The following is a 19,962-nucleotide window of genomic DNA, read 5'->3' as shown; positions in this document are numbered from 1 at the left end:
GGGTCAATTTCCTGGAACTTGGGGGATATTTTTAAGTTCCGGGGACTCTAAACTAACTCCTGATATCCTTGGTTTGCAGTGAAATGGACACAGGTAAAACGATCGCACGCTCGGTTTCGAACTTTTAGGCCAAAATATAGCCGCACTTCAATTTAAGAGTGAAAGAGTAGCCGAGACCACCTTGCGCGCATAGTGATCTTGACCAACTTTGGGTCGATTTGCCGGAACTTGGGGAATATTTTCCAGTCCCGGGGACTCTAAACTAACTCCTGATGGCCTTGGTTTGCAGATTAATGGACACAGATAAAACGATCGCACGCTCGGTTTCGAGGTTTTAGCCCGAAATATAGCCCCACTTTATTTCTAAACTGAAAGAATAGCCTAGACCGCCTTACGCGCATCGTGATCTTGACCAACTTGGGCTCGATTTCGCGGAACGTGGGAAATATTTTCCAGTCCTGGGGACTCTAAACTAACTCCTGATGGCCTTGGTTTGCAGTGAAATGGACACAGCAAAAATTTTTGAACGCTTACTTTCGAGCTTGTGGGCCGAAATATAGCCCCACTTCACTTTAAGACTCATAGAGTAGCCGAGATCACCTTACGCGCCTCGTGATTTTAACCAACTTCGGCTCAATTTCCCGGAACTTAGGGGATATATTCCAGTCCAGACGACTCTAAACTAACTCCTGATGGCCTTGGTTTGTAGTGAAATGGATAGAGCAAAAATATTTGAAAGCTTACTTTCGAGCTTGTGGGCCGAAATATAGCCCCACTTCATTTTAAGACTGATCGAGTAGCCGAGACCGCCTTACGCGCCTCGTGATTTCGACCAACTTGGGCTCAATTTCCCGGAACTTGAGAGATATTTTCCAGTCCCAGTGAATCTAAACTAACTCCTGATGGCCTTGGTTTTCAGATTAATGGAAACAGGTAAAACGATCGCAAGCTCGGTTTCGACCTTTTAGCCCGAAATATAGCCCAACTTCATTTTTAAACTAAAAGAATAGCCGAGACCGCCTTACGGGCATCGTGGTTTTGACCAACATCGGCTCGATTTCCCGGAACTTGGGATATATTTTCCAGCCCCGGAGATTCTAAACTAACTCCTGATGATATTGGTTGGCAGTGAAATGGACAGAGCAAAAATTTTTGAACGCTCAATTTCAAGCTTCTGGGCCGAAATATAGCCCCACTTCACTTTAAGACTGATGGAGTAGCCGAGACCATCCTACGCGCCTCGTGATTTTGACCAACTTCGGCTCGATTTCCCGGAACTTGGGGGATATTTTCCAGTTTCGGGCACAATAAACTAACTCCTGATGGCCTTGGTTTGCAGTGAAATGGACAGAGCAAAAATTCTTCAACGCTCACTTTCGAGCTTCTGGGCCGAAATATAGCCCCACTTCAGTTTAACACTGATAGAGTAGCCGAGACCGCCTTACGTGCTTCGTGATTTTGACCTACTTCGGCTCGATTTCCCCGAACTTGGGGATATTCTCCAGTCTTAGGAACTCTAAACTAACTCCTGCTGGTCTTGGTTTGCAGTTAAATGGACAGAGCAAAAATTTTTGAGCGCTCGCTTTCGAGTTTCTGGGCCGAAATATAGCCCCACTTCACTTTAAGACTGATAGAGTAGCCGAGAGCATTCCGCGCCTCGTGATTTTAACCAACTTCGGCTCCATTTCCCGGAACTTGGGGGATATTTTCCAGTCCCGGGGACTCTAAACTAACTCCTGATGATTTTGGTATGCAGTGAAATGGACAGAGCAAAAATATTTGAACGCTTACTTTCGAGCTTCTGGGGCGAAATATAGCCCCACTTCACTTTAAGACTGATAGAGTTGTAGGCGCCAGAATTTGTGACATTTGTTCGTGCTTCTTGTTTCGTGTTTGGTGTTAAGTTTTGCGTAATTAGCTTCTTTTGTTTTGTGCCCTTTTGAATATGTTATGTTCATTTGCATACTCTATAAGTTCGGTTCGCGTGTAATTTATTTCAGTTAGTAGCGTCATTGGGTTCTGCGAGCGTCGCTGGTTTTCGGTTCGTCTTTGGTTCATCACATTCGTCTTGTAAGTTTCTTCGTTTATTTCGCTTTGCCGCTTTTCTGCATTCTTCATGTTCGGTCGTTGTTAGTTATTTTATGTTCATTCCTGTGCTTGTAATTTTGTTATTTTCAGTTACCGTGTTTCGATCATTGGTTGGAATAAATTTCTATGTTAACGGAAGATCCGAAATCAGTTCAAAAAGCGTGTGCGACTTTAAGAGTAGTCAAGACCACCTTCGGCGCCTCGTGATTTTAACCAACTTCGGCTCGATTTCCCGGAACTTGGGTGATATTTCCCAGTCCCGGGGACTCTAAACTAAGTCCTGATGGCCTTGGTATGCGGTGAAATAAACAGACCAAAACTTTTTGAACGCTTACTTTCGAGCTTCTGGGCCGAAATATAGGCCCACTTCACTTTAAGACTGATAGAGAAGCCAAGACCGCCTTACGCGCATTGTGATTTTGACCAAGTTCGGCTCGATTTCCCAGAACCTGGAGGATATTTTCCAGTTCCGGGGACTCTAAATTAACTCCTGATGGCCTTGGTTTGCAGTGAAATGGACAGACCAAAATTTTTTGAACGCGTACTTTCGAGCTTCTGGGCCAGAATATAGCCCCATTTCACATTAAGGCTGATAGAGTAGCGGAGACCGCCTTACGCGCCTCGTGATTTTGACCAGCTTCGGCTCGATTTCCCGAAACTTGAGGGATATTTTCCAGTCTAGAGAACTCTAAACTAACTCCTGATGGCCTTGGTTTGCAGTAAAATGGACAGAGCAAAAATTTTTGAACGCTCATTTTCAAGCTTCTTGGCCAAAATATAGCCCCACTTCTTTTTAAGTAGGATAGAGTAGCCGAGACCGCCTTACGCGCCTCGTGATTTTGACCATCTTCGGCTTGATTTCCCGGAACTTGGGGGATATTTTCCAGTCCCTGGGTCTCAAAAACTAACTCCTGATGGTCTTGGTTTCCAGTGGAATGGACAGAGCAAAATTTTTGAACGCTCACTTTCGAGCTTCTGGGCCGAAATATAGCCCCACTTCACTTTAAGACTGATAGAGTAGCCGAGACCGCATTCCGCGCCTCGTGACTTTGACCAACTTCGGCTCGATTTCCGGGAACTTGGGGCATATTTTCCAGTCCCGGGGACTCTAAGCTAACTCCTGATGGCTTTGGTATGTACTGAGTGAAATGGACAGAGCAAAACTATTTGAACGCTCACTTTAGAGCTTCTGGGTCGAAATATAGCCCCACTTCACTTTAAGACTGATAGAGTAGTCGAGACCACCTTCCGCGACTCGTGATTTTAACCAACTTCGGCTATATTTCCGGGACCTTAGGGGATATTTTCCAGTCCCGGGAACTCTAAACTAACTTCTGATGGCCTTAGCTTGCGGTGAAATGCACAGAGCAAAAATTTTTGAACGCTTCCTTTCGAGCTTCTGGGCCGAATTATAGGCCCACTTCACTTTAAGACTGATAGAGTAGCCAAGACCGCCTTACGCGCATCGTGATTTTGACCAACTTCGGCTCAATTTGCCGCAACTTCGGGGATACTTTTCAGTCTGGGGAACTCTACACTAACTCCTGATGGCCTTGGTTTGCAGTAAAATGGACAGAGCAAAAATTTTTGAACGCTCATTTTCAAGCTTCTTGGCCAAAATATAGCCCCACTTCTTTTTAAGAATGATAGAGTAGCCGAGACCGCCTTACGCGCCTCGTGATTTTGACCATCTTCGCCTCGATTTCCCGGAACTTGGGGGGATATTTTCCAGTCCCAAGGACTCTAAAATAACTCCTAATAGCCTTGGTTTGCAGTGAAATGGATAGAGCAAAAATTTTTGAACGCTCACTTTCGAGCTTCTTTGCTGAAATATAGCCCTACTTTACTTTAAGACTGGTAGAGTAGCGGAGACCGCCTTACGCGCCTTGTGATTTTGACAAACTTCGGCTCGATTACCCAAAACTTGGGGGATATTTTCCAGTCCCACGGACTCTAAACTAACTCCTGATGGCCTTGGTTTGGAGTGAAATGGACAGAGCAAAAATATTTAAATGCCCACTTTCGAGCTTCTTGGCCAAAATATAGCCTCACTTCATTTTAAGACTGATAGAGTAGCCGAGACCGCCTTACGCGCATCGTGATTTTGACCAACTTCGCCTCGATTTCTTGGAACTTGGGAAATATTTTCCAGTCGCGGGGACTCTAAACTAACTCCTGATATCCTTCGTTTGCAGAGAAATGAACAGAGCAAAAATTTTTGAACGCTCAATTTCGAGCTTCTGGGCCAAAACATACCCCCACTTCACTTTAAGACTAATAGGGGTAGGCGAGGCCGCCTTACGCGCCTCGTGATTTTGACCAACTTGGGCTCGATTTCTTGGAACTTGAGAAATATTTTCCAGTCCCGGGGACTCTATACTAACTCCTGATGGCCTTGGTTTGCAGTGAAATGGACAGAGCAAAAATATTTGAACGCTCACTTTCGAGCTTCTGGGACGAAATATAGCCCCTCTTCACTTCAAGACTGATAGAGTAGCCGAGACCGCCTCACGCGCCTCATGATTTTGACCAACTTCGGCTCGATTACCCAAAACTTGGAGGATATTTTCCAGTCCCAGGGACTCTAAATTAACTCCTGATGGCCTTGGTTTGTAGTGAAATGGACAGAGCAAAAATATTTGAACGCTCACTTTCGAGCTTCCGGGCCCAAATATGGACCCACTTTACTTTAAGACTAATTGAGCAGCCGAGACCGCCTTACGCGCCTCGTAATTTTAACCAACTTCGGCTCGATTTCTTAAAACTTGGGGGATATTTTTTAGTCCCGTGGACTCTAAACTAACTCCTAATGGTCTTTGTTTGCAGTGAAATGGACCAACACCAACCGTTAAAACCTACAAGCCCTGAAAATGAGTTTCCATTTTCCATTAAGTGTCCCCTTCAATTTTACGAAAAAAGAATCCCTGAGAATCAGATTTTCATTATTTTAGACGGGAGTCCTTCCCCCAAGTATTCACCTCAAAAAACTGGACAATAATCTGCCTTTCGTTGTAAACCGTTTAATCATTTTTGATGCTACAACGAGGAGGAATATTGAACGCACGAGGCTCACGCCCTAACCGCTAGGCCACGCTGTGGAGGCAGAGTGGCCTAGTGGTTAGGGCGTTGGATTTGTAATCTGGAGGTCCCGGGTTCAAATCCTCCTCCTTGTCACTCGATGGATTTGCTTTTGGTGACCCCAGATTCAACTCCTCCACGCTTTTTAAAAAGCCAACTGGTCAGTCTCCCGCCAGTTGGGATTTTTAAGAAGTTTCTGTGCAATTTACAATATTTGGTTGCTCATTTCAGTGTCCTCAATGAGCACAGTAGTGCTAAAGAATTTGACACTTAAATAAAGCGATTTATTTATTATTTTTTATTATTATTTACACGTGAGGATAAATACACCTACAACGACTCACTTTTAACTGTAAGTTATGCACTCGGGACTAAATATCTCTACATTTCTCTATAATACTCAGTTATAGAACACTCGAGGGTAAATATGTTTTTTCAGAACACGTTAATACTCGCGAGGGTAACTATGTTTGCGCCATAGCACGCTTGAAACAGTTCCCAGTCTCCGACGGCCGAGCGACTTTGATTAACTTTCTGGCGTCCCCATTTCGATCGTCATATTTCAAATTTTCAACTATCCAGCTAACACGATGAAAACTGAACGTGTGCGTAATTGGATTACAGAAAGAGAAACTGAAGGCCTTGCATCCTAAGTTCAGCCATTAACGTTGTCAGTAAATGCTATTTTTGTGTGAAATTTGAGTCGTTTCCGAAGAGTGTTTTGTCGTCAAACTGACTGGCCAAAGTTTCCTACCATGTCTCTTATCATAACACCGTAGGATAAATAATCAAAATTCGCTCAAATCTCGTTTAAACACACCAGGATGAGAAGAAATGGTACCATTAGATGTTCAAGAGTCTTTATTCGGTGAATTACACATACATCAGACCGATTTCAATGTCATCTCCTAATGTTCATAATAAACTCTTATATTTCGGCCATAACTCTTTTAAGAGTTAAAATATTTATTACACTTGGGGCAAGCTCTTCGTATGATAAGAAAGGACAGAAGAGGAGAAGAAGACCCTGCCCGCATCGTAGCGAATTCTGAATCAGTGCGTCCAAATTTTGGACGCAAAATACTGACTGGCTGAGGTTCTAGAACGTTGACATGGCGACACTTTCCACCTTTCCACCGGTGATCGGTCTCCACCCGTGGGGGACACGGGCGCACCGAAACACCCACGGCCGGAGATTGAGCCTATGTTCACAGCCACTTGTGCCGAAATTTCAGAATATTTTATTTTGGACTTAAAATAATGTTTGGCTGAGATTGATGCATTGGCATGGTGACGTTATCCAACTTACAGGACCTTATGCTGTGTGGCTGAGCGACCCACCGCGCAAAACATTTTGTCCTCCCTCGCCCCAACTTTCACGCGGTCAAACTAAACGCACTTTTGCCTTCCTTTGCTTGATAGTTTTGTGAACACTTTCAAACACTGGTATGACTATTGCAGCTTATGATCGGAGGTAAGCATAACGAGTTTGATTTCAACGAAGGCAGTATAAGCTCGTAAAGTGATCTTAAGTTGTAGTTATTCTTTTTCACCACGGTTTTTGCTAGTGTAAAGTATTTTCTGCGATTGTAATGCTCGCCTTCTGATCGATTTCGGCTTGTCTCGTGTGATTTCAATGGCTCGGGTATAACTTTGATTATTTCTTTCACGATCCGCACCATTCCACTCCTGGAGAAAATTAAATACCGGATGAAAGTCATCCAGCCGAGGGGGCAGGGGAACTGCCATATGAATAGGTCGTGCTCGTCGTTCAGCGGAAGGGGTATAAACCCGGGGCCGGGGGGGTGTTCCCCAAAGGGTATCGTTTTTCAGCCGTATTGATCATAAACAGGGTATCGATTTTGGCCATTTGTCGTCATAAATAGGGTATGGTTTTTGCACTCTACTCTTGAATTAAGTATGTTTTTTTAGAAGAAGCTACCTTTTCATCATTATCGATAAGACCATCCACAAAAGCCTTCATAAATTATGTTTGAGGCAACTGTGTCAACCACAACAGTTATAACTACGGTATCAAATTTTGGTCAGGCCCATAATTAGGGTAGGGTAAAATCACAGATTTTAGCCATAAAAAGGGTAAGGGTTTTGGGAAGCAGGCTGCACACCCCCAACCAATTCTTCCAGAAGTACCCCCCCCCCCCCCCAGGGTGGCTCCTTTCCTGAGCAGGGGCTGGAAATAAAGCTTATTCCATTTGAAGTGGTACTACGGTTATCAGTTGAGTAAGGCACAACAAAAGTTTGGTGACCAGGTTTCAACGTTCAACTTGTGGTGTTGTCACAGGCAACTGGCTCCATTTCTAATAACAACCTGTCAACCTTTGACATCATTGGCAGCAAAGCACACGAAATTGCAAGCGACAATATTTTTTTACCATTGGAAACAAGGAAAGTTGCCTGTGGCAACACTGTAATTTCAAGTCTAAAACTTCATCACCAAAGCTTCGTTGTACCTTACTTAACTGATAAGCGTACTATCTTTTAGGGGTCAAAATGAAACTCAAGCCATTCCCAGGTTGGTCTCCTTTAAGGGTTCAGTCCAAATTTTCTCACAAGCATCCTCAACCTGTCCCCTCCGGGTCATACAGATAATTGGACAGGTGGCAGTTAGTGTTAGCTAGCTCCCTACAGGTGATATGGGCAAAGTGGAACTGTCTTTCCCCCTGGAAAAACTTTTGAGCAGAACTAAAACAACAGTTACATGTATTGCCAAATAATTATTATTTTTATTATTAATAATTTAAAGGTAATAAATTCATTCTTGTTGCTTTTAAAAAAGTAGTAACTGAGGATGATTTGTTGAACATATTCTTGTGAGGCAAATTGAAAATTATGGAATAATTTATTGGAATACACAGCAACACTATAGTGGTGAAATGCTGGACGCAAAAAAAAAGAGAAAACTCCTGAACTGGAGAAAACTGGAAACATATTCTCCCAACCACTGCATTTCACCTAAACTTCTGGAGTTTACAGGTCAAAACAGTTCTCACTGTACCTTAGTCAAACGCAGTCTAATTTATTATAAATTTTAAACATATACACAAATATATATTAATAGTGGTGAAATTCCGGATGCGCAAACCAGTAAAAACTCAATCAGAGAAATACTGGAAGCATATTCTCCAAACCACTTTACCTCACCTAAACCTCTGGGTTGAGGCTATGAAAACTCTTGCATGTATATGATTAATCATTGATGAATAAAACTAAACCTAAGCAATAACAAAACAATCCCAAGTACTGTACAGAACGGGTCAGCATCAAGTGAAGAGTAATTATCTTTCAAGGATACATGTTGTAAATAACAATGTAAAAGGACATTAATATCATGACTAGCACATCAAAGGTTCATGTAACTTAGCTGGCTGCAAACACCTGAGTGAGATTGTGAAAACTCAAAAACCCAGTTACCCTAACCTTTACCCAAATCCCTGGTTCTTTTCCCTGACCCAAACCCTAATCTCTGACCCAAACCCTAATCTCTCACCCATACCCTAGTCCAGAGCCAAATCCCTAACTCTAACCCATTAGACCCAATCCCCAACTCAAACCCTTTCCCTTCACCAAGTCCCAAGCCCAAATTCCTGGCCCAAATCTTAACCCTAATCCCAATAACCAAAACTCCTTGCCCTTGGAACCCTAAACCCCCAATAGTCCCAATCCATCCCAGGTCCCCAAATTTTGAGTTCTCACAGACTAACTTTCATATTTGTCCAGCAGGCTAGTCATAAAAATTCATGGCCAATTTAATTTCTTTACTGTAAATATTTGACTTCTTATAAATGACAAAAGTAACTTGAATCAATACTGCAAAAAGCCTAGGGCCTAACAGCTGACCAGAACTTGTACTTTACTTTGGATAGTTAAAAAGAAATTTTCTCTTCAGCAAAACAAAGTTTAATTTTATTCTTACTAGCATTTTAAAACTCATGAAAACTGCCAAGTATCAGGTAGACTTGAATTTTAAAGCAGATTTAAATCATGCAAAAAGGTTTTTGATTCTTTTTTTTTTTTCAATGCCTACTGGAACATGTAGAACTCTCCATGAGTTACTAAGAGCATTAGTTGTTGTTCAGGGTTATGTTATTATCAGCTTAGCTTATGTTAATCAAGAAGAGTTCATACTGTCCAGATGTTTCCTTTCGAACTTCTAATGATAATAATTAATATCAATTGATTAATCTTGTGGTTTAAAATTCAAGTCTACCTTCGATTTAATGATCTTGATATTCACTACACAGACTCCGACAGAAATCAAGTTATTGACGTAATGAGTTCATCTTGTCCAGTTTTGCCAACAAGCTTAATTGTCATGTCTGTATCAGTTTCTTTTCAGAAGACAAATCTAATCACATACAGAAGTGGGTCTTTAACATCAAATGAAATTTCTAATTTATAAGAACTCTCCTGAGCTATCCTTATATATCAAAAAGAATAACTTTCAAGAGTCTATTCAAAAATTATAGCTTGCAGGAAGCTAAAATTTTTGAATAGAAAAAATTCATCAAGCTATTATTTTGAAGTAATTGCATTCAAGCTATCATTTCGTTAATGATAGCATTAGGCTATTATTTCTTAATAATGCTTGACTGTTACTGTTAAATATTAGCATTTTAAGCTATCTATTTGACTTTAAATAAATAGCTTTGTTGCTATTATTTGTAGAAAACAAGAATATTAATTTTTTAGAATTTTCATTTGATGCACAACATAAATCTTTATGTGACTAATTGCTGTCTACTGAAAAGAAATAGCATGACAAACATAATTAATAATGAAAATAAATTAAAAATTATAAGTCCTCCAGAACGCTTTGCATTGTCTTGATCGTCTGCCGCCATCTTCAGTGAGTCATCATCAAGTTGCTTGTCCTTTGTGTGATGCAGTGATTTGCCTTTCTCCTGTCCAGCAATCATCTGTGATCGTTGACTGAAAATAACAAAACAAAAATCACCATATTTGCACACGTGACTTTTGTTAGTGAGTAAATTGTTCTCAGACTCATTTCTTGCAAATGGGCATAAAATCATGTAACTAGGACTGCCTGTAAAACACACAATGTTTCTGCACAGGAATAAATTTCGGATTCTTTACATTTATCGAGAAATGTTAGAAACTGTTGATTATGGAGATTTTAGCATTCAATTATGTGTACATATGCATATACATAAAATTTAGACAGTCTAAGTAAACAATGTTTACGAGTCAAAGAGTATATAATTGTTAGCAACATAAGGGAAAGTATCAAAACAACAAACAGGTACTTACTCTTCATATGTCATCCTGCACTGTGTCACCAACACCATGATTTGCATAATAGGTTCAGTTCCTGCAAATTTTGTTGTTTGACCATGGCCTAAGAAGAGAGAGAGTGTCATTACATGTGGACGCCCTTGCAGTCCTCTCTAGTTTATTGTGGCGTCTGTGATTGAGTGTCGATCGATACCCTCAATTGATACTCTCGATGGACACTCAATCGACACCTTGGTTGACACTCGATCGACATCTTGGTTGACAGTCGGTTAGGAGTAGACTAATTCTCAATCGATGCATATATGTTGGTCAACACTCGGCCGACTATCATCTGGCTCTTGATTCAGTGTTGATTCAGTGTTGACTAAGTATCGATCGAGATGTAAATCAAGGGTATATATAGATCCAGAGTTTCATTCAACACTTAACCACAGGCTCCTTTGGTGCACATGATCCATTTATGCTTGTGCTTGTGTTTCAATTAATGATTGCTGAAAATTAGTTTTGAAGGGATCCTGCATGTATAATAATCATAAGGACCTATTTTTGTGAAGAAAAAATATTTTAACTAAAGGGCTTCAACTACATGTAAAAGACTACAACCTTTAGAAATGGAAAGAGCATTCAATGCAATTAGCAACATCGTTGACATTCATGTAGCTTGACTGACCAGTGACATTTAAGGAAAACTATAGTGGTTTGAATGTTTAACAAAATTTTGAGGATTTTATATAAAAGTTGACAGTACATGTAACTGGAGATCAAAGTCTTGCTCTCCAACAATTTTCTTTTAATAATAAAATAATAATAGCCTGTCTTATAAACATTTCTTGTCTCTTTGTGAACTCTGACATTGTCATAGTGTAGGTCAGGAAAGGTTGGGTAATTAGTGGTTAATGATAACCACTTTTAATATACTGTATTTTTTTACCTTTCAAGACCAGGGTAGCTTGCTCATGTTAATCTTTCTTCAATTCCTTTCAGGTTGATCCGACTGGGCTGCTGTTCTATTGCCTCTTGTGACTATGGCATCATGATGAGCTGCATAACAGGTACACATCTGGAAATGCTTGTATAAGCAGTCATCTCAGACAAATTTTTACATGGAGCTAAAATGTGCAAGAAAACAAATGTTACTGACAAGGTATCAGAAATGTAATTTTCATTAGGTCTGAATACCTCATGTCTGATTATCAATAAAGACTGCTATTCGTTTGTTAAATCTGAAATATATAAAATGCTAGTTCTACAGATGACATTGTACAGTCTCTTCTTGACTTTTAGACTAAATCAAAATATTTCAATGAAAGCTTTCAAAGCAGTTGGAGCAGAGTGGTTTTTGGCACTAACTTTTATGATTACTTAACGCTCCTCCTATTTTATGTTGAGGCCAACATTTTTATTAATTTGGCCCAGTAGTAGGTGAATAATTGGTCAGGATCATAATTTACTTCTATATAGCTAAGAGCAGTGATATATATCACACATGCATTAGAATGGGTTTAGTATGCCTTGTGGTTAGTGGTACTGTCTTAAACTTGTGTAATATTAGGTGATTACTAGCTAGCTGTTATGACTGGGATGTAGAATTCTTGTATATACACTGTACCTGGCTTGGCTGGCTTTCAAACTTGACTGCATGGTATAGGCTTGCATCTAGATCCACTGTTCTGGCTGGCGTGTTAGTGGATGGTCCAACTTGACTGCAGTGTATAGGTTAACATTGAGGTCCATGGTCCTAGTTGGTCCTGACTGCTTTGTTTAGTCAGATCCATTGTCCTGGCTGGCCTGTTACACGGTCCTAGTTGGTCCTGACTACTCTATGAAGACAGATACAGTGTCCTGGTTGGTCCTGATGGTCTGACTTGACTGCTCTTTATGGGCTGACAGATCCACTGTCCTGGTTGGTCGTGATGGTCCGACTTGACTGCTCTCTTTGGGCTGACAGATTCACTGTCCTGGTTGGTCCTGATGGTCTGGCTTGAACGCTCTGTATGGGCTGACAGTTCCACTGTCCTGGTTAGTCCTGATGGTCCGACTTGAACGCTCTGTATGGGCTGACAGATCCACTGTCCTGGTTGGTCCTGATGGTCTGACTTGACTGCTCTGCATGGGCTGACAGATCCACTGTCCTGGTTGGTCCTGATGGTCTGACTTGACTGCTCTGCATGAGCTGACAGATCCACTGTCCTGGTTGGTCCTGTTGGTCTGACTTGGCTGCTCTGCATGGACTGACAGATCCACTGTACTGGCTGGTCCTGATGGTCTGACTTGACTGCTCTGGAAGGACGGACAAATCCTGCTTGTGGTTGACAGTTGCTGAGGACTGGAACTCTATAGCACACAAATTACTTTTCATGATAGTACAGTTATATGAAATAAATCATGCATGTGAACAGTGACTGAAATTCAAAGCAATGAATTTCACCCTCAGTTCACATGATTTATTTCATAGTGATTTATCATGTAGTCCTCTTTTCATAGGCTAAGATGTTTGTATCTTACATGCTCCCAGTAGCTTTGAAGCTCTGATTGAGCAGTTCAACTGCAGTCCCTTTTCATGGGTTTGAATCCCATTGAACCTTTAACATTTTTCCTTTTTAACTACTTACCTTCTTTTGTTAACGGAATTTGCTTGACATTTCCTTTCACATGATTCTTTTGGTGTCAGAAGTAAACAGACATCACATTTTGATGAAAATAAGTTTAAAAAGATTATTTGAACAACTCTGTTCCTTTTTTGTGATTTTAAAAATCAAGTTTATCCAATAATTGACTTGATCCTGAAGTGACTAACACATTGTAATTTGCATGGTGAGGTGTACAAGACTGCAGTCTTTTATCATGGGTTTGAATCCCGTTCAAGCCTAAATTTTCACTTTTGTTAAACACTTTGCTGGCTGACCTGTCACTACATAATAACGTAATTCAGTTCAAACTCTGAAGAAAATTCTAAACAGCAAACAATTTTCACAGTATCCATATATAAGTAAGACAATTTTTTAAATACATAACTGGCCTCAAACACTCCCAGTGGATTTGTCAGCTCAGCACTTGAAACCAACAACCTCTGAAAAGGTTATGGGTTTGAATCCCTTTGTTAGCTTGAATACATTTTAATGTTACTTGCTTTCTCAAAAAATATGACAATTTGTTTTGAACTTAAAATGTTCCAAAACGAGAGAAGAATGATTATTTATGAGATGCAGAGAACTGTTGAGAATAAATAAAAGTAGATCAGTGTGGCAGATGGGGCTTGACTGATAGGAGGCAGAAAAATCCTACCAGAAAAAGAATTGTGTAGAGTATAGACAAGTAACAACAGCCCAAATCACTGAGAATAGAGAAAGGACAAAGATGATGATCGATATGAGACAACAAACCACAACCTGACCTCAGGTCAAGAAAACCATCATGTCCCAGTTTGCTGCCTAAAGTATGCCATGTTTATTGAAGTTTTCAGCAGCATGATTAGCTCAAGGAGGCAAGGAAATAAAGTTGGTCAGAGAAAATTGGTCTGCAATTTGAAAACTAATGAAACTTGAGGATAAATGTGCACCTCGAAAGGAATGATTTGGAGGAAGATGTTTGAGTATCCAGAAAGGGAACAAAACTGTAGACCAATTCTTTGTGAGGTTGAGAAGAGTGAAATCTCAAAAATAACAGAAAATTTATAATCATCAATTCTTGATATGTCAGGGGCATGTGGGTGTTCTGTCTAGCAAGAAACTGAATAGTGTTAAACCTGAGATACTGCTGAGAAGAGAATAGCTCAGTATTTTTAGCAAACATTGTTTAAACCTGTATTCAAATATTGTAAGAGCAGGTAAGGCCTCAAAAGGGGTGATCCAAGTTTTGATCAGTCCACACTGGAGCCAAGGGGTTGAAATTCTCTTGCATGCAGATCTGTCATGACAGGTATTTACAGCAGATGGTAAATAAGAGCAGAATCACACAATGCAATATAGTTTGGGGGTAGCGTATCTTCCATATTTTTTTCCGTTGATTTTCCAATAGGGGAATGTGTCATCAAGTAGAGAAAGATTTCACAAGATGATTTCACTGAAGATTACTTGATGTGTCATTCAAAGGTGACGTCCAAATTGTATCCAAATGTAGATTGTATGTGATTACACTCCAAATATATTGTTTGATTTACTTGAAATGGCAAACCAAGAATTGTCGTAAGTTATGATGAATATCTCCTTCACATGGCTGCAAGCAAAGTCAGCTTGGAGGGGGTAACCAATGAAGAGAGAAAAGGCTTCCCAGGCAAAATACATCATCGATGCTTCTTAAAATTTCATTGAGAGATGATTTAGATATGGAACTGAAAGCTAAATCTTGTATGTGGTTGCAGCGGTACATTGTAATTGGTGGAGTCTTCATCGCAAGAAGAGATGATCAAGTAGTGTTAATGCTGCAATCAATGATGACAAGGATAATGCAGGAGTGAACTAGGAGGAACAATGTTAACTTCCAGGTGCTCTAATTCTTTAGCCACTTGAAGAAATGCAGGTCAATAGAACTGCTGTTGGAGGTTCTGGGGGCAACAAAAGGTCCCACCCTTCGACTCATCTTTAATTTGATGAATCACCAGGAAGAAAACTACAAGATTTCACAGGCCTGGGGTATATTTAGGCAAGGATCCCAGTGACCACAGGTTCAAGCTGTGGCATATGAGCACTTTCCTATGACAGCAGGGGGTATTCTCCTAACTTAGAGGACAGGTCTTTTGTGTCGCTGACACAAATAGCTTCTGGCTTAGCCATGAAGCTAAGCTAGACAGCACTGAGAAACAAGCAAGCATGCAGACATTATGTGATGGAAACCAGTTTATGATGGTGATGTTTCAGTGGTGGACAGTCTTCTGCCATTTAATTAAGCAGGTCCTATGTCTATCTTGCTTTATCTTCTTCCAAAGTTCCTTTGTCGGTGATCTTTCCACCCAAGAAATGTGCAGGATGTTGTGAGTTTGCTATTTATTCGATGTGAGACAAAATAAAGGTCTTCCAGGTCACTCAAGACACTCAAGCACCATTATTAATTTGCAGGTTTCTTTTTAAGATGTGCAGCTTGCTCTTTAATAACTAATGTAATTAAATTAGATTAGGACTCCACAGCAGTCTAAAATAATCTTCGAGTGCAACATGAGGTCCATATTTACAGTAGTTCCACCATCTTTCTGTAATTTTGCTGATGCACACTTGATTAATCTCTACCCAATGTCTGACATCTCTAGCAAGCTCCTTGCCATCTGGAACAAGATTACTGTTGTTGTCCAGTGGCTCCACTTTTGTAGAAACATATCATAGCTGTTTACATTGTAGTGAACATTGCAGTCAAGGGTGATGTGATGTGATATGTGATGGTCAGGGCCAGAGCCAGTCAGAGCAGTGTGGTCTGGAAAATCATGGTCCAAGTTGGCTTGAAAATACTGAACTGAATTATTGCAAGTAGTGGAAGTAACAAATAAGCCATACCTATGCACCCTGTAGTTGAGTGTAAGCACAGAAATCTCTGTGGTTCAGTGGAGGCAGCTGCATTGATTGTTGTTGGTAGTCTTTGAGCAAAAACTTGTAATCAAAATTAGAGTGGAGCCCATGTGGGCATGGAGAAATATTTGCACTTCAATTCGCAGAACACAAGCTGCTTGGTTGCAGTATAAAAGCCTGGTATCCACCAATTTTTTTGTAGATTTGATGATGAAGCACTCGTTGAAAGCATCAGCAAAGCAAATAGAAATTTACAGGGGAATGAAAACACAGTCAAGAACACCAAGTTCTACAATCTGTCAGAAAGATCAAAGAACCACTTAATTAAGCTTCAGCATTAAATGCACATAGTTGTTTTGTGATGATTAGAGCTAGGCCAAATGAGCTTTCTCAGTCTGTTGTAGAAATGAGAGTAACTGCAGAGTTTTTCCGGGCAGTTTTTATTCAAGCACAGATCTTTGCCCAGCTTATAATTATAACAACTCCTTTAATGTGGAAGAATACAGAGCTAAATGCAGTGTTGACACAAAGGTTTGAGGCAAGCAGATTTAATGTTAGATTGAGTCTTAGTCTCAATTGTGTTCGCTCCTTGTTAGGCACAGGTCTTGTACCAATATAGCTCTTCTCTGTACTCTGTTGTTTGCAATCAGTGTGTCTCCATGATTGTTTTGGTCTTGCTGGCTGATTTTGCCATCTCTTTTGACAAGATCATAAAGTAATTTTGATTTTGCTGCCAATGTGCTACATCACATCCTCAAGGTGCAGAATTCTGGCCTCAGATAGCCATACAACATGCAGAAATAGTTACTGGTAATGATACCTGGGACAACCAAGCTCTACATTGTCAAAGAGAAAGACTTAGAGCTCAACAGCTGCTTATATATTAATTACTGGACTCCCTTGTGTGTTGGTTGGATTCAGATGCAAGCTGATAAAAAAAAAGGCTGTAAAAGGACAGAGATAGATACTCATGCTACAATTTGTTGCATTCTGTTGCTCAAAGGTGCACCTTTACATTGTTCCATATAGTCTCACTGGTAATATTCGCAAGCAGATCATCAGATACTGAGTACATTTATTACATTATTTGCATTTGCACAAGCATAATTAGCTACTGCAGTACAGTATTCTGGCCTGGTATCCATATATCAGATGTCACCACAATTTACTACATCATCAAAAGCATCGACAGAGCACAGACTGATAGCACAAGAAGTCACAGAAAGACTTTTGGCTCCAATTAATGTTGCAGTGGAGGTCTTATTTGTCCAGAGCTGAACATTTTTCTGTGTCAACTTGATCACTAAATTAGCAATGTAGTCCATCCAATGATACGTGAGGAGTCTGGTTAATTGTTGTGGTATATGTATTCCAGAAAGAAGAAAAATTGTAGGTTGTAAAGAATCACACTCCTCTAGTGTACTGTCTGGGTGGAAGAGTCCTGAAAAGGACTGTTTTACTGAGCCTGTTAAAAGACTTAAGTTTAAAGTCTTTGTCAGAGGATTGGAAATTGATGTCAGTTCATTTGAATGTACAACCAATTCAAATCATGGCTAGAGGCCATCACTATCTGTAGTCTAATGGACTGTGAACAGGGACATACAGGCAGAAAAATCAAACCTCGAAAAAAAGTGTGATTCCTGAGAAATAAAAGGCATGATTACATATCGGACTAATGTAGCAGTCCCTTCTCAGTGACACTGATAATCCCTTGCACAGCTTCCAAAACATAAACTAATTGTTCATCAGCGAGTAGAATTGTGTTAACATTGATCACCCCATGACTCAACATGACAGAACATTGCATCAAGAGCAATGTCATCTCTGCATTAAAAGTCTTTGGGTTTAAGGGCACAGTTTAAATAGGACCCTGCAGTATGCAGTGGTCGTCAAAGAACACAATGCTTCCCTCACTAGAATATTATTTCCTCTGCATGTTGACAAACACGTCAAGATGACAGACAAACTCTGTCAACTGAAGAGGCAGTGTATCATTATTGACAAATAAAGCAGCTGGACAATGAAGAATCATTTGATAGGGGTTATGAATTTACTATAGGAGAGTAAATTCTATAACTGCATCCAAATCACCTTGAGAGACTTCTCTATTCCAGCAGTGTAAAAGAGTGACTGCATAGCATTCAAAAAAGCCCCTCATCATCAAACACGATAAGCAGTTCTGTTTAGTCCATCTTTCATTTCACTATCAGTCCTCACTTGTTGCTTTTGAGATGTGACCTGTTGCTTCCTGTCGGGTTCCTTTGAAATGCACATAACTGTTTAGTGTTGGTGTGTCATCCTTCTTTGCTACCAGGTTCTTTCCAAGTTTGCGGCAGAACCAGTTAAGCATGGATAAGTTTCTCCACCGAGACCATTAGTACTATTGCATCTGGAAGTCATCTGTGTTGTTGGCTGGTCAACCTCAAGGTGTTTGTTCCTCAGATTATCCTGCTCCTAGCAAAAGTTAGAACTACACACTGTTGAGGCATAATGTGGAATAAAGTTTTTTAAAACAATTTTGAAGTGACAGACAATTATCCTGGTGCAGTGTCTTTTGCACACTGCAGAAAAATGTTGCCCGGTAATTTTTTTAAACACAATTTTGAAGTGACAGACAATTACCCCGGTGCAATGTTTTTTGCACACTGCTGAAAAATGTTGCCCATTATTTTTCGCATCAACAGACAATTGGGCATATAGCATCCTTCCGAAAGGAATAATCAGTGTAATCCATTATTTTTTTCAGTCATACTGCAAAAAATTGTCTATAATTTGAGCTCCATAACAGATAATTGGCTTAAAAGCATCCAAAGGTAGTATAATTGGCCTTTTGTATTTTCTTTGACACTGGAAAAGACATACAGAGTCATATTATGCACATCACTCGGCATCATACAGGGTAGCCTCTACACATCACTGTGTCATCAATGAGGGCCTTGTTGTTTTAAAATAAGGATAAATGCACTGTTGTTTTACGCTGATAAGCAACATATGATCAATTTGAGCTCCTCAACAGGCAACTGTCTTGTCAATAGCTAGTGGTGGCGTCAGTTGTACCTGATAAAAATAACAGTCAATAATTTATTAGTAGTGATAACTGATAAATGAATAAACTCAAATTTTGACCTCCTATGCCCACAATCGATGGTGAAAGATGGTGTAAAATTTGATCTCATTTCAGACAATTTACCTTGAATATATCACGTCAACAATATTTTGTAAATGCCATAAATAAGGGCATATAATTTGGATCCTTCACAGACAATTGATCTTGAGTGTTTTGCATCATCTTGTGCTGTTGAAAAAAATGGCACCTTCAGGTAATTTTTTTTCCAATAATTCATCCACAGGCAATTCATAAAGCCTCATTTCCCAGATGGGAAAAGGATGTGATCATGATGATGACATTCTGATGATGATGAAAGAACTTAATGGCTTAAAATGATCCATGTTAAAAAAAAAAAAAGTCAGCAGCTAAATGGCAGAATTTATTTGTGTCATTACCTGTTTTTTTTTTTAGGTTGCATTGGAAGAGGCTCTTTCCTTGTGACTGGTGTCACTGGCTGTGTGGAGGCTTCCTGGAAACTTAAATGAGAGCAAAAATGTTATCATGTTCATGTTCCTATTTACAAGTACGCATGTATGACTTACCACCCAAACACACGATCCAAAATTCTCCTGGACACTGACAGATGTTAGCGTCATGTAGACAACTGTTCTCTCAAACTTCCACAAGTTTCTTCCTCATGGCTCCTGTGATGGCATTGCCCTCAGGACCACGTTGCACAGCTACACCCGTATACTAAACTGGAGATAATGCTCCCAAAAATGAGCCAGCCCTCCAAAGTGGGCCAGAAACACCTTGATTACTCACCTTATTTTTAAATTTATTTAACTGTGCGTTGGCTGCAAGTGCGCCCCCGAAAATGGGCGAACCCCCGAAAATGGGCTTAGTAAACTTTCCAAGTAACTTACCATTTGCCAAAGGAGCTGAAATTCCAAATGGTTAGTACTTAATTTATCTTGT

At 40.2% G+C, this 19,962-nt stretch overlaps 1 long non-coding RNA gene across 1 annotated transcript; it reads left to right on the top strand.

The window, feature by feature from the left end:
- Positions 1–5,990: 5,990 nt before the first annotated feature.
- LOC145468387 (uncharacterized) lies at positions 5,991–19,740 on the top strand. The gene is made up of 3 exons (XR_014042183.1): positions 5,991–6,640; positions 11,425–11,492; positions 19,456–19,740. It is a non-coding gene; the product is annotated as an uncharacterized LOC145468387 (long non-coding RNA).
- The last annotated feature ends 222 nt before the right edge of the window (positions 19,741–19,962 follow it).

The sequence above is a fragment of the Orbicella franksi genome, chromosome 14 (assembly GCF_964199315.1).
Source record: "Orbicella franksi chromosome 14, jaOrbFran1.1, whole genome shotgun sequence".
Lineage (NCBI taxonomy): Eukaryota > Metazoa > Cnidaria > Anthozoa > Scleractinia > Merulinidae > Orbicella > Orbicella franksi.
Note: the sequence above shows the minus strand (reverse complement) of the source record. Positions and strands in the feature narration are given on the sequence as shown.